The sequence below is a fragment of the Cervus canadensis genome, chromosome 1, assembly GCF_019320065.1.
Source record: "Cervus canadensis isolate Bull #8, Minnesota chromosome 1, ASM1932006v1, whole genome shotgun sequence".
Classification (NCBI taxonomy): Eukaryota; Metazoa; Chordata; class Mammalia; order Artiodactyla; family Cervidae; genus Cervus; species Cervus canadensis.
In genome coordinates, this window is record NC_057386.1 from 45,407,473 (window position 1) to 45,421,988 (window position 14,516).

At 41.8% G+C, this 14,516-nt stretch overlaps 1 protein-coding gene across 2 annotated transcripts in view; it reads right to left on the minus strand.

Annotated features, from left to right (window-relative positions):
- The window catches only part of LOC122449451 (schlafen family member 11-like), a 57,078-nt gene that overhangs the window by 18,164 nt on the left and 24,398 nt on the right, over positions 1-14,516 (minus strand). The window contains exon 1 of one of the 2 annotated variants that reach the window (XM_043480988.1): positions 2,125-2,532. The exons of the other annotated variant lie outside the window; for it this stretch is intronic. The gene's annotated coding sequence lies outside the window, so the exon portion shown is untranslated. Of the gene's footprint in view, positions 1-2,124; positions 2,533-14,516 lie in introns of those variants that run through there. 2 annotated transcript variants of the gene reach the window in all.

The window sequence follows — 14,516 nt, forward strand, 5'->3', positions numbered from 1 at the left end:
GTAGTTGTGGAAGAGAACTTTGCGGATGCTATTCCCATAGTCCAATGAGAAAAGATGGTGGTGTGTACTAGTGACTGTGGATATGAAGAGAAATAAACAGTTGAGAGATATTTAGAAATAAATTGAAGGACATGGTATTTGATGGAAACTCAAGTCCATTATTTGAACTGTTTTTCTTCCTCCCTAACCCAATAGATAGAAACCCAAACTAGCCACTCACTGCGAGTTTATGACAAATTGCTTCTCAACCTAGATTAAAACAGGGAGCAACATGCAAAAACCTCTACACAGATGTTTTTAGCTGCTTTATTCGTAACTTCCCAAACTTGGAAGCAGTCAATATCCTTCAGCATATGAGTGAATAAATAAACTGTGGTACACCCAGACAGTGGTATATTATCTGCGCTAAAAAGAAATGAGCCATCAAGTCAGGAAAGACAAAAAGGAAATATAAATGCATATTACAAAGTGACAGAAGACCATGTGAAAGGACATACTGTATGATTTTAATTACACGACATTCTGGAAAAGGCAAAACTGTGGAGACAGTGAAAAGATCAGTGGTTGTCAGGAGTTGTGGGAAGGGAAGGATAAATAGGTAGAGAACAGAGGATTTTGAGGCAGTGGGAATACTCTGTTTAACAGTGCAGTTGTGGAGGCATGTCATGTCATTATACATTTGTCCAAACCGTAGAATGTACACCAAGAGTGAACCATAAAGTAAGCTATGGACTTTGAGTGATCACGATCTTTCAATGTAAGTTCATCAATTGTAACAAACGTACCACTGTGTTGCCGGTGGGTATGGTGGGGGGTGGGTGTTGATGATAGGAGGGTAATGCCAATGTAGGGGCAAGGGATATATGGGAAATCTCTGTACTTTCCTCTCTATTTTGCTGTGAGTCATGGATTTCCATGGAAGTTCAGTGGTGGTTAAGACTCCATGCTTCCAATACCCAAAAGAGTTGAATACCTGTCCTCAAAAACCTGCACATGAATGTTCATAGTAGCTTGGCTCATGATTACAAAAATTTGGAAGCAACCAAGATGTTTTTCAACTGATGAATGGATAAACCATGTATGTAAGGAGATAAGAACAGTCTTTTTTTTTTTTTAAGCACTATTTGTAACACCAAGTTTTGGAAATAGCCTATCAATAATAGAATAAGGAAATAATGGTAATATTTACTGAAAGGAATGCTGTGAACCACTTTAAGAGAATAAACTGAAACACACACAATGACATAGATATGAGAAACAAAATACAGAGTTTAAAAAATCAAGTTGCAGAAATATACACATAAAATTATACCATTTAAACAAGCTAAAAATGCACGCATCACAGTGCTACATATTATTCCTGGATGTCTGTGCTTGTGTAAAACTGCGTTAAAAATATTAAAAAGATATACAGTAAACTCAGAATGTTGGTTGCTTCTGAGATAAGAAGAGAAAATGAAGAGAGAGGAGAGAGAAGGCAAAGAGAACTTCAAATTTATCTACAATATTTTAGTTACTCGATTTTTTAAAAGCTTGAAGTGACTATGGCAAGACACCAACACTTGTCTATTTGAGGTAATGGGGTAACAAAAATTGTGGATAGCAGAACAGTTTTTTATATTTGTTCTTTAAGTTCCCTAGGAGCTCAGAGGGTAAGGAATCTGCCTGTAAAGCAAGAGACCTGGGTTTGATCAGGTCAGGAAGATCCCCTGGAGAAGGGAATGACAACCGACTCCAGTATTCTTGCCTGGAAAGTCCCATGAACAGAGGAGCCTGGCGGGCTATAGCCCTGGGGTCGCAAAGACATGACTGAGCGACCAGCACTTTCATACTTGAAGTTTATTATGTGTGTGCTGTGCTCAGTCGTGTCCAACTCTGTGTGACCCTGTGGAATGTAGCCCGCCAGGCTCCTCTGTCCATGGGATTTCCCAGGCAAGAACACTGGAATAGGGAAGTCCAAGAATACTGGAGTGGGTAGCCTATCCCTGCTCCAGCGGATTTTCCCAACCCAGGCATCGAACCGGGGTCTCCTGCATTGCAGGCGGATTCTTTACCAACTGAGCCACCAGGGAAGCCCGTTTGGCAACTGCGGGGGCAGGGCGGTGGGGGGAGGGACAAACTTACCCAGGTGCGCTGCTTAGAACTTTGCAGGATCCTTGTTGTTCCCAGTTTGAAAGGCGAGCTGATAAACGCTAGGCGAGCTGGCACATCCAGCCAATGGTGACGACGCCGCCTCCCCCCCTCGAAACTTTGCGAGTGAAGAGCCCGGGCTTTAAACACGTGAGTGTCTTAGTGGTGGCGGGAGATTTCTCCTTCTGGGCCTGCTTATCTGTACTTTCGAAGATACTATGCACGATAGGGCTAAAAGAACGAAGCTCACTTAAAACAAAGAAATCGAAACTGGCGAGGTCCGCTTTCTGGTCCCGGTCGCGGTTCTTCCGGGCTCGGGATCCCCATCCGCCCGCGGCCGTTCCCGCCTGTTAGCGCGGCAGCCAATCAGCTTGTCAGGCAGTGTCCCCCACGCGCCGGGAGCCACCCTGAGCGTTTGCTCGACTGTCCTTTCTTTGGCTCATCACAGCCGAAGGGGTATCAGGTTTTCTACTCGGGACTCTCTCCAGCTCTACTCGCCTCGTTCCAGCCGCACCGCTGTCCCCTGGACTTAAAGCCCAGTCGCCGCTGGGGACCGGGTAAGAGCCGTCTGTGCACCTAAACGAGGATGGCGCGAAGATCCGGAGGCAGATTCGGGCACATTCCCCGAGGAGCACCTCAGGGCCATTTGGGATGATCGGTCCGGAGCCGGCTCCATTTGGTTTCTCTCAAAGGGGTACTATTTTCTTGATACTTTTCTTAGGCCCACTTTTTTATGGTAATTATGGTAATAGATGTTTCTGCAGCTCAGCCGGTCTAAGACCTGTGATCGGAACCCGCAGACTTTGAAACTCTCGGAAGCCGCGTTTTAAAACCGTGAGAGAGAGAGATGAAGGAGGAGAGGGAGGGAAGAAGGGAGGGAGGTCGGAATGCCTAAGGAACCCCCGAGTTAGTGGCGTCTCCTACCATCAGCCGCAGACTGAACCTTCGGAGGATTCCAACCCCAACCTTCAAGTCAGTTGAAAATGAATGGAACAACATATCCCCTGTCCGGATTCCGGGCTCTCAGGATCTGTGAGTCTGGTTATTTTATGCAGCTGAGTTTTGGGATCATTTGTTATGCACCTTAGTAACGAACAATAGTATGTGTGTTCTTCTCAGGCTTCTTTTCCTGGTTCTCTAAGTCTTTCCAACGTTTGCTATTTTCAGACTTTTTTTTTTTCTTTTTTCATTTGCCCTACAAGTATCTGTAGATCAGTTTGGAGACAATGACATCTGTATGAGATTACAGCTTCTGTAATCTGTAATCTATAATCCCCAACTTTCTCTCCCTACGCTCTTTAAGGCACTTCCCAGTCCAAGCAGGGGAAGATGTCCAGCCCTGACCTGACACATGATATAACCTATACTTAATCACATTTTCTTCAATGTCTCACAATAAAGTTATGTACAATTTTCCCAAAGGATCTCGCACCTGTTGTCAGATAGTCCTATGTCCCTAATTTTTGAGGCAGTTTTAGATAGTTATCTTCAAAAAATAATTTTGGAGGACATCCCTGGCGGCACCGTGGCTAAGAATCTGCCTGCCAGTGCAGGGGACAATCCCTGGTCCGGGAAGATCCCACATGCCACAGAGCAGCTAAGCCTTTGGGCCACAACTGCGGAGGCTGCGCTGTAGTCAGGGAATTGCAACTACTGAGCCGGCTTGCCTAGAGCCCCGTGCTCTGCCACTAGAGAAGCTACCGCAATGAGAAGACTGTGCATCCAACGAAGAGTAGCCCCTTACTTGCCTCAACTACAGAAAAACCTGTGTGCAACAACAAAGACCCAGCACAGTCAAAAATAAATTGAAATTTTTTTCCGTTTGATAATATAAGTACAATTTCTTTGCACACATAGATTTCTGCAACCAGAAAATGGACACACTTCCTTATTATTCAAATGATTTTTCTGCACTTTTTAAAAAACATAGGCTCCCCTCATGGCTCAGTGGTAAAGAATCCACCTTGCAAGGCAATGGACACAGGTTCAATCCATGGTCTGGGAAGATCCCACATGCCTCAAAGCAGCTAAGCCCACACGCCACAACTACTGAGCCTGTATTCCAGAGCCCCCGAGCCGCAACTACTGAAGCCCGTGGATTGTGGAGCCCCTGTTCCACAACAAGAGAAGCCACCACAACAAGAAGCCCTCGGCACTGCAATGAGAGAGTAACCCCCGCTCACCAAAACTAGAGAAAGTCCATGCAGCCATAAAGACCCAGTACAGCCAAAAATAACTAAATAAAACATAGTCGATCAGGGAATTCCCTGGAGATCCAGTGGTAAGGACTCAGTGGTTTCATTTATTGCAAAGGCCCAGGTTCAATCCCTAGTTCGGAAACTAAGACCCTGCAAGTCAAGCAACTCGGCTAAAACATCAAAAGACCCCAGAAAACAACAGTCAGTCATATCACCTTCTTTTCAGTACCCATTTTCTATTTTTCCTGCTCAACTGGATTAGCTAGAACCTCTTGGGAGGCAGTGAATAAGTGTTGATAGTAGGCACTCTTCCTGTGTTCACTGTCTTAAGGGGATATCTCAGTAGTTTCTCAGCATGAAAACTATTTGCTGTGTGTTTTCTCATAAACTCCTTTTATCACTTCCCAAAAGTTTGGTCATAGTTCTAATTTGCTCAGAGGCTTTATCACGGATGAGTATCCAAATTTATTAGAAGCCTTCTCATCTATTCAGCTGATCATATCATTTTTCTCATTTGATCTTCTAATCTGTCAAGTTACAAACTGATTGATTTTCTAGTGCTAAAATGAACATTAAATTCCTCATTTAGATACAGTGCTGTGTGTCAATTATATCTCAGTAAAACTAGAAGAAAAAAATAAACTAATTCCTGATTCAAATCACCTTGGCCATGATGTATTATCATTTTTAGATAGTTTTGGATTTGGTTTGCTAAAATTTTATTTAGAATTTTTTTCATCTAGACATTGAGTGATGATGATCTGCAATTTTCCTCTCATATTTTACTTGCCCAATTGATTATCAAGGTTATGCTAGCTAGTGTTCGTAACAGCAATATGTACAATAGCCAAGAGGTAGAAGTAACGTAAGTATCCATCGATGGATGGATAAAGAAAATGTGGCATATATATGTATATAAATGAATACTACTCACCCATTTTTCAAAAAGGATGAAATAATACCATTTGCAGCAACATGGATGGACCTAGAGATTATCATATTAAGTGAAGTAAGTCAGACAGAGAAAGACAAATACATGATATCACTTATATGTGGAATTTAAAAAGTTAATACATGTAAACTTGTCTACAAAACAGAAACAGGCTGATAGACATAGAAAGCAATGTTACAGTTTCCAAAGAGGAAATGGGTAGGAGAGGGATAAATTAGGAGTTGGAGATTAATTACACACTTCTATATATAAAGGGGCTTCCCTGATAGCTCAGTTGGTAAAGAATCCGCCTGCAATGCAGGAGACTCCAGTTCGATTCTTGGGTTGGGAAGATTTGCTGGAGAAGGGATAGGCTACGCACTCCAGTATTCTGGCCTAGAGAATTCCATGGACTGTATAGTCCATGGGGTCGCAAAGAGTGGGACACGACTAAGAGACTTTCACTTTCACTTTCTATATCTAAAATAGATAAACAACCTGGACCTACTGTATAAGCACAAGAAACTATATTCAATATATATAATAGAAAAGAATATGAAAAAAAAAATATATATATATATACATCTTCAGTATTCTTCCCTGGAGAATCCCCATGGACAGAGGAGCCTGGAGAACTACAGTCCATGGGGTCACAAAGAGTCCAAAGAGGAAATGGGTAGGAAAGGGATAAAATAGAAGTTGGGGATTAATTTCACATCCCTATATATAAAATAGATAAACAACTCGACCGAGCGACTAAGCACAGCACAGCATGAATATACATATATAACTGAATCAATTTGCTGTGCAGAAAAACTAGTACAACATTGTAAACCAACTATAATTAAAACAAGAAAAATGTCAATCCAGGAAATTGCTAGGAGAAATATGCAAAATAAAGGGATTTAAAAACAAGAGTATGCTAGCATCATAAAGTTACTTAGGCAGTGTTTCCTCTTCTGTTCTTGTGGGTAGTTTGTGTAATACTGAAACTCTCACTTCTTTAAACTTGTATTTTAGAAGTTGCTGTGATAGAGTTACTAAGCTGTTCTGGATTTTTCCAATGTATGCATGTGTGTGCTAAGTTGCTTCAGTTGTGTCTAACTCTTTGTGACCCCATGAACTGGGGAACTAGAGAACCAATCCAGATTAAAGGAGATTAAGAAACATAAAGATTATATGTGTTCCTAGATTGAATCCCAGACCAGATTTTTTTCTTTTGCCATAAAATTCAAATAAAGTCTGTAGATTAGGTCATAGTAGTGTATCAGTTTTAATTTACTGGTTTTGATTATTGCACTGTGAATGTCCTTATTCTTAAGAAATACCCACTAAAGTACTAGTGAAAAATGAAAGTGGTAGTCACTCAGTGTCTGACTTTGTGACCCCATGGACTGTACCCGCCAGGCTCCTCTGTCCATGGAATTCTCCAGGCAAGAATACTGGAGTGGGCTGCCATTCCCTTCTCCAAGGGATCTTCCAGACCCAGTGATCGAACACAGGTCTCCTGCTTTGCAGGTGGATTCTGTACCGTTTGAGCCACGAGGGAAGGAGTATTATGCCTGCAACTTCCTCTCAATATTTCAGGGGGAAAAAAATGGCAGTAGAAGGAGGATAAGGAGAGAAAAGCCATCAGGATAACCTGTGGTCAAAGGACTCTGGGCACAGTGCTATCTAATATCTAATTTAAAATATTTCCCTCTCGCTCTAATCAAGTCTTTACTGTTTTGCTAAAATCAGGGTCTGATATTTCATGTAACTTGGGAAACAGAGGAAGAGATCTTTTTCTTCTTGGGATACAGAGCAGCATGGCAGGGGCAGAGCTTGCAAGAGTTGTCGGGTCAATCAAGGAGGTAACCAGCAGAGGTCTTGACATAGCAGTTCAGAGCAAAAAGTGAGAGGAGAGGACTAGAAGAGATCTGCGGAGCATGGAAGCATTTCTGGCACTCTCAGAATTCTTAATGCAAGGAAACTAGAGAAAAGACCAAATTTTCTGTATTTACACATAATGAGAGCCCAGACAATATCAAATGGGTGTTAAAAATCTCAATGTCACTGATAACTAGAGAACTTACGGTCATTCAGATTGCAAATGGGTGGGTTTTTTCCTGCTAGAAAGAAAAGAAATTGAACAAAACATTTTGAGCCTCCCTCCATTCCCCTTGTGTTGATTATAGAAGAAAGAAAAGCGTAAAAAGAGGTGCTGTAGAATTTTTGGTTATATAGATTCTCCAGTGTAGAAAGGCAATGGCATCCTGGTCTTTAGAACTATGTGAAATACATTGTAAATGTGGTTGCTGCCATGAACCCCAGATTTGGGTAAGGCCATTTGCAGCAACATTGATCGACCTAGAGAGTGTCATACTGAGTGAAGTAAACCAGACAGAGAAAGAGAAATATCATATGACATCCCTAATATGTGGACTCTAAAAAACAATGATACAAATGAACTTTCTTACAGAACAGAGACTCACAGACTTAGAAAAGGAACTCATGGTTGCCGAGGGAAAGGGATAGTTAAGGACTTTGGGAAGGACATGTACACGCTGCTATATTTAAAAGGGATAACCAACAAAGACCTGTTGTATAACACATGGAACTCTGCTCAATGTAATTGAACGGGAGTGGGGTTTGGGGGAGAATGGATACATGTATGTGTGTGGCTGAGTCCCTCCACTGTTCACCTGAAACTATCACAACACTGCTAATCAACTACAGCCCAACACAAAATGTTTTGGATGTTAAAAAAATTAATATAAAATAACTATACGTGGGGAATGAGATCATTACAGTCTTGTGCATAAGAGAATAAAAGGAAGTTGTAGGAAGGTGGAGTATTGTGGACATAGGGTTGCACCACCAACGTCCCCGTCAAAGGAGACTTCCTGCCCAGACTTGGAACAAGGCAAATGGCAGACCAGCCTCTAAATGTCAGCTCCTTCAGGGCCCACCTCAACTGCAGTGAGCTGCCTTGCTTGGAGTCACAGACCACTCCCAGACTCACAGCTCACAACTGACAACTGGAAAAATGTTATGGACAATGTCAGACCTCAGCCATTCAGCTCAACGCAGGACAGCTCCCTTGGGCACAATTCACTGCACCGCATCCTGCCAGAATGGCTGAGGTTTGTGGAGGGCTACATCTCATTCAACATCTTTCTCTACCCAAGTCTACTTCCTCCTGTTCTTTTCAGGGGGGCTGCTCTGTTGTAAACATCTTGCACCTGATAGAGCAGCTCAGCATCTGCTTCCAGAGAACTTCAACCTGCAAGAGAGTGTGAGAGGATACAGCAGAGTCTGCTACATGGTGCAGCAGATGTGAGTTGACATATGAATAAAGACAATTCACTACCTAGGATGAGTAGGAGGGACAAGGAGATGAGAGTAAGGTTGGCATGTGTTTGGGTTCTGAGGTTGGTTCTGATGCTTTTACAGAAACCTCAAATTAACAATGGCTTAAAGAATTTAGAAATTTATTTCTCATGAAAGTGAAAGTGTTAGTCCCTCAGTCATGTCATACCTTCTTTGTGACCTCACAGGCTGTAGCCCCCCGGGCTTTTCTGAGAATGGGATTCTCCAGGCAAGGATACTGGAGTGGGTTGACATTTCCTCCTTCAGGGGATCTTCCCAACCCAGGGATCAAACCTGGGTCTCCCACATTGCAGGCAGATTCTTTACCACCTGAGCCACCAGGGAAGCCCAACAAGAAGGAGGCAGAGCTGGGATTTGAACCCAGGCAGCTGGCCCCTGAGCCCTGGCACTTACCAATTTTGCTATACTGCCTCCTATTTCTCATAGAGAAGTAAAAAATGATGTGTTACTCCTCTGTTGTTTGTTGTTCTTCAGTTGCTAAGTCGTGTCTGACTCTTTTGTGACCCCATGGACTGTAGCCCACCAGGTTCCTCTGTCCATGGGATTCTCCAGGCAAGAATACTGGAGTGGGTTGCCATTTCCTTCTTCAGGGGATCTTCCCAATCTGGGGAACAAGCCTGTGTCTCCTGCATTGGCAGGCAGATTCTTTACCACTGAGCCACCAGGGAAGCCCACTATTTCCCTGAGAAGTCATCAAAGTCCAAGATCCCTTCCATTTTGTTGCTCTGCCTCACTTGACATGCTTCACATACTCATCAATATAGGCCAGGTCATGGTGCAGGGAAAAACTCATTTCCAAACCTCAGCGGCTTACAACAAACATTTTCTCACTTACACTGTAAGTCTGTTGGGGATTCACCTTCGCCCTGCTCCATATTCTTCTCACATAGGGATCAGGCTGCTAGAAAACCCCCTATCTGAGACATCACCACAATGCAGAGGAGATCACAACAATTAAGCAAAACACAAGCAATAACTGCCTTCAGACATAATACCACACCTGCCTGTGGTTTTTGTCCCAGTCTGCAATACAGTTCAGAAAACTCAAGTTTTAGAGCTAATCAATGAATATAGTAAAGTTACAGGATATAAAATTAACACACAGAAATCCCTTGCACTCCTATACACTAACAATGAGACAACAGAAAGAGAAATTAAGGAAACAATTCATTTTACCACTGCAACAAAAAGAATAAAATACTTAGGAATAAATCTACCTAAAGAAACGAAAGACCCATATATAGAAAACTATAAAACACTGATGAAAGAAATCAAAGATGACACAAATAGATGGAGAACTATACCATGTTCATGGATCAGAAGAATCAATAGAGTGAAAATGAGTATAATCAAAGCAATCTATAGATTTGATGCAATCCCTATCAAGCTACCAATGGTATTTTTCAGAGAACTAGAACAAATAACTTCAAATTTGTATGGAAATACAAAAAACCTTGAATAGCCAAAGAAATCTTGAGAAAGAAGAATGAAACTGGAGGAATCAACCTGCCTGACTTCAAACTATACTACAAAGCTATAGTCATCAAGACAGTATGGTACTGGCACAAAGACAGAAAAATAGATCAATGGAACAAAATAGAAAGCCTATAGATAAATCCACACACCTGTGGACACCTTATCTTTGACAAAGGAGGCAAGAATATACAATGGAGAAAAGACAATCTCTTTAACAAGTGGTGCTGGGAAAACTGGTCAACCACTTGTAAAAGAATGAAACTAGAACACTTTCTAACACCATACACAAAAATAAACTCAAAATGGATTAAAGATCTAAATGTAACACCAGAAACTATAAAACTCCTAGAGGAAAACATAGGCAAAACACTCTGATATAAACCACAGCAGGATCCTCTATGACCCACCTCCCAGAGTAATGGAAGTAAGAGCAAAGATAAACGGGAACTAATTAAATTTAAAAGTTTTTGCACAACGAAGGAAACTATAAGCAAGGTGAAAAGACAGCCTTCAGAATGGGAGAAAATAATAGCAAACGAAGCAACTGACAAAAAATTCATCTCAAAAATATACAAGCAGCTCCTGCAGCTCAATTCCAGAAAAATAAATGACCCAATCAAAAAATGGGCCAAAGAACTAAACAGACATTTCTACAAAGAAGACATACAGATGGCTAACAAACACATGAAAAGATGCTCAACATCACTCATTATCAGAGAAATGCAAATCAAAACCACAATGAGGTACCATCTCATGCTGGTCAGAATGGCTGCTATCAAAAAGTCTACAAACAATAAAGGCTGGACAGGGTGCAGAGAATAGGGAGCCCTCTTACACTGTTGGTGGGAATGCAAACAGTACAGCCACTATAGAGAATAGTGTGGAGATTCCATAAAAAACTGACAATAGAACTGCCATAAGACCCAGCAATCCCACTGCTAGGCATACACACCAAGGAAACCAGAATGGAAAGAGACACGTGTACCACAATGTTCATCGCAGCACTGTTTGTAAGAGCCAGGACATGGCAGCAACCTAGATGAATGGATAAGAAAGCTGTGGTACATATACACAATGGAATATTACTCAGCCATTAAAAGAATGCACTTGAATCAGTTCTAATAAGGTGGATGACACTGGAGCCTATTATACAGAGTGAAGTAAGTCAGAAAGAAAAACACCAATACGGTATAATAACACACATATATGGATTTAGAAAGATGGTAACTATCACCCTATATGCGAGACAGCAAAAGAGACACAGATGTAAAGAACAGACTTTTGGACTCTGTGGGAGAAGGCGAGGGTGGGATGATTTGAGAGAATAGCATTGAATCATGTTTGTTATCATATGTGTAATAGATCTCCAGGCTAGGTTCAATGCATGAGTCAGGGTGCTCAGGGCTGGTGCACTGGGATGACCCTGAGAGATGGGATGGGGAAGGAGGTGAGAGGGAGGTTCAGGATGGGGAACACATGTACACCCATGGCTAATTCATGTCAATGTATGGCAAAAACCACTACAATATTATAAAGTAATTAGCCTCCAATTAAAATAAATAAATTTTTTTAAAAACTCAAGTTTTCAGTAATATAAGAGCATGTCCAAAATTATGTATACAGAGGCCACTTAGTTTTAATTTGGTTGTCTGAACCACAGCTACTCCCGTTTGACTTTTGAATGCGTTCCCTTTCTCAATGGCCAAAGCAGATGCACAGTGCATGTCTGAAGGACCACAAGGTGGGCTGCTCTAGTCAGTAAAATTTAAGTTCAGCCATGTATAAACCTTCTGACTTCCTCAATATGTGCAGATTCTTCCATCATTTCTCTTTTTAATTGCAAATCTTTCAACAGAAACCACTGATGATTAAAATATCCACCCCTCAATATGGTGCTGGCTTCTAGTCTAGATTCAGATTGTGTCCCTAGGCCTCCTTTATATTCACCTAATCATTCATATTGAGGGAAAACTAATCAGATCTCGTGAACAGGCTCAGAAGTTACGTTAATGAGGAAACACTTTAGAGGCCATATATTTTATCCAGTTGTTACACAAGCATTATACATATGCTTTTTAAATTTTTCTTTTTTTGGGGGGCCACACCATGCAGTATGTGGAACTTCCCTGATCAGGAATCAGACTCAAGCCCCGCTGTAGTAGAAGTACAGAGTTTTAACCACTGGACCATCAGGGGCTTCCCAGGGGGTTTAGTGGGTTAAGAACCCACCTGCCAATGCAGGAGACATAAGACATGCAGTTTCTATCCCTGAGTCAGGAAGATCCCCTGGAGGATGGCATGGCAATCCACTCCAGTATTCTTGCCTGGAGAATCCCAACGGACAGAGGAGTTTCACAGGCTACAGTCCATAGCGTCACAAAGAACTTGACACGACTGAGCAACTGACACACACACCATCAAGGAAGCCCCTATGTTAGCTTTTTACTTTTTAAAATTTTCTTATTTAATGTGTGTGCTTCTTTACAGCTTTTTAAGAAAGAAAAAAAAGTTTTTTGACTACGCTGGGTCTTGGTTGCTGTGTGCAGCTTTCTCTGGTTGTGGCGAGCAGGGGCTACTCTCTATTGCAGTGTGTGGGCTTCTCACTGCAGTGGCTTCTCTTGTTGCAAAGCATGGGCTCTAGGGCACGTGGGGCTCAGTAGCTGTGGCACTCGAGATTAGCTTTCCGCACACCATGTGGGATCTTCCAAAACGGGAATTGAACCTGTGTTCCCTACAGATTCTTAATCACTGGACCCCCAGGGAAGCCCCCCTACATGTGTTTTTAGTCATAGATTTAAAGCAAACAGTGTCACACTTCATGAGTAGTTTTACTCTGTGACAATTTCACCAGAAAATTTTTTCTTTCCATCCAGAACATCAGGGCAAAAGTATGGCTAGCACAATAACTTTCATAAATACAGAGCTCAATTAACAGAACTGGAATATTGTTCTCTCTAAAATTAACCTCATTCCACCAAACACAGCCCATCAAAAGTAATTTGTTTGCAAAATAAGCCTGGTCAATTGACCACACTCAGAGTCTCACCATGCAATGAGACTCCTCCAAACTGACTGAGGGAGAACTCCTTGGGAGTCTCAGACAGAATTCCCAAAAGGCCCCTGGAAGCCAGCGAAGCCATGCAAAGGCCTGCTCTCAGGCTATACGTGATGGATTTCTCAGTCCCCAAAATATTAAGATTCCTGCACATGCCCGGAGATAGTCTCTATCACCACCTGAGAAGGCTGCTCAGAACCTAAGGATCTCTAACTTCTGGAGGGACAGGTAGAGATGAAAAATGTTTTAATTCTACCCACAGGTGTAGTTTACCAAATGGCTGTAAATCACACCCAACTTGAGTGAAAGGGCTTCTTCATATCTGAAAAACACAGATCAAAAACAGTAACATTCCAGACAAAACCCATAAATGGTATAACCATATTTACCAGGTCATTCAGTAACCAGTCTTTCTGTTAACTTTTTATGAAGACATCAGGTCTTCTATTAGGATTCTTCAAGTTCTTACCCAGTTCAACAGTATCCCATGAAAGTCGCCCAGCTGTGTGCGACTCTTTGCAACCACATGGACTATAGTCCATGGAATTGTCCAGGCCAGAATACTGGAGTGGGTAGCCTTTCCCTTCTCCAGGGGATTTTCCCAACCCAGGGATCGAACCCAGGTCTCCTGCACTGCAGGTGGATTCTTTGCCAGCTGAGCCACAGGGAAGCCCAAGAATACTGGAGTGAGTAGCCTATCCCTTCTCCAGCAGATCTTCCTGAGCCAGGAATTGAACCAGGGTCTCCTGCATTGCAGGCAGATTCTTTACCAACTGAGCTATCAGTTCAGCAGTATAAGATGAAATTTATCAGACCTGTTATGGTCAAGAGGCTCTTCCTACGAATCTTCTTGAAGATGAAGCATTTTTTGCTAAAACATCAGAGTACAGCAATAACAAATGTCTAAAGTCTTTTAAAAAGGCACAAATGATCACAATGTGATGGATAAAGAAACTTGGTTACAAGAATTATGACTAATTATAATCTTAGCCCTTGAGAATCTTAATCTCTGGCAAAAAAAAAAAAAAACAAGAAGCAAGTAATCATGCACTTTCTGACTGGAAAACTTAATGTTAATCTTCCTCTCCTAAGCAAACAAAGATAGGTAAACTTAGACTTGCCCAGTAATTAATACTTCAATATTTTATCCTGTTTGAAATGACTCATGAATTCTCTTCTTTCAACTTCATTTTCAAAGTCACCAAAATCTAGGGAGACTATTTTAGGTAGACATTCCCAAAATATAATTATTTCTACAGAGTTTACCTAAAAGCTTTTTTTCCCTTCTTTACCCTTAGAGGTCATGTAAGATTAAAGTTCCAGAGAGCCCAGATAGATTATTTACATCTCAGAG